The sequence below is a fragment of the Pteropus vampyrus genome, unplaced genomic scaffold, assembly GCF_000151845.1.
Source record: "Pteropus vampyrus isolate Shadow unplaced genomic scaffold, Pvam_2.0 Scaffold221, whole genome shotgun sequence".
NCBI lineage: Eukaryota > Metazoa > Chordata > Mammalia > Chiroptera > Pteropodidae > Pteropus > Pteropus vampyrus.
In genome coordinates this window covers 1,476,930-1,478,150 of record NW_011889002.1, presented here as the reverse complement: position 1 = coordinate 1,478,150, position 1,221 = coordinate 1,476,930, and positions in this window count along the sequence as shown.

The following is a 1,221-nucleotide window of genomic DNA, read 5'->3' as shown; positions in this document are numbered from 1 at the left end:
AAGTTGTTAAGGCAAAAAGCTAGTCTTAGATATAACTTCAAATTTTCCTTTCTGGTTCTTTTCCTCCCTCACTATATTTGTTGGAATGAGTATTAAGACCTGACAAGTTCAGAGGACTTCTGGTCAATCGTCAGAGTAGTTAAACTCTGTGCTTGCCTCCTCCCACAATCACATCAAAATCACAATTGAATTATATGGTAAAAGCAGCAGAGATGTAGATTGGGCAGGTCCCACACCCACGTGTGGCAGTTAAAAATCGAGAAGACTATTAGCAGCAGAGGTACCCACTAGGAGTGTGGGATCCTAGCCCCACACCAGCCTTCCCCAACCCAGAGCACCAGTGCCATAAAGAGTCTCCACGATATCTGGCTGTGAAAACCAGAGGGGATTGAAACTCAGGCACACTGCTCTTAAAGGAGCAGTGCACAGACTCACTCACTCACAAACTCACTCACTCGAAGCTCCAGTGCAGTGGCAGTAGCTCAAAAGTGCCTGAGACACACAGGAGGGACTGAACTGACTAACTTCAGGGTAAGGTCTGGAGGGGCAAAAGTCAGGGCAACTTTGTCCAGGGATGGACATGCTGGAAGGCACCATTACTTCCTTGTTGAGCCCACCCAACCTACCCAGCCTACCCAGCAAAGTTAGGAACCAAATCTGTGCTCTCAATTAACCTGGCTATTCATCCCACCATGGTGATTCCCTGAGACCCTGCTCCACTCAACTTGCTCTCTTTGTGCAAGCTTCCTCTAGCAGCTCCTCCACACAAGCAGCCTGCTTTGGCTCACACTGCAGACTTTCCCAAAATCCCTCAAAGGTCCACAAACCCCAAACAAGCAGTGGCTGGCCTCAGTCTATCTTGTAGCTCTTGCTAAGTGGGCCTGAGCTGGACAAAAGCGGCTACTGTTCTCAATTTGCAGTGTAAATCCCATCAGGTGGTTCCAAGTCTGGCATAAGCAGCAGCCAGTCTCGGCTTGGAACATAGCTTCAATGAAACAACCACGAACTCAGCACAAGTGGCAGCTGGCCTCAGCTCACATCGTGGTCCCCACCAAAGGATCCCAAACCCAGCACAAGTGGCAACTAACCACAGATCACTTTGTAGCTCCTATCAAATGGCCCCAAGCCTAGCGTGAGCGGCGGCTTAACTTGGCCTGCACCAGAGGTCCTCCCAAGAGGCTCTAGTCTCAACATACCCAGTGGCCAGCTTTAGATCACACC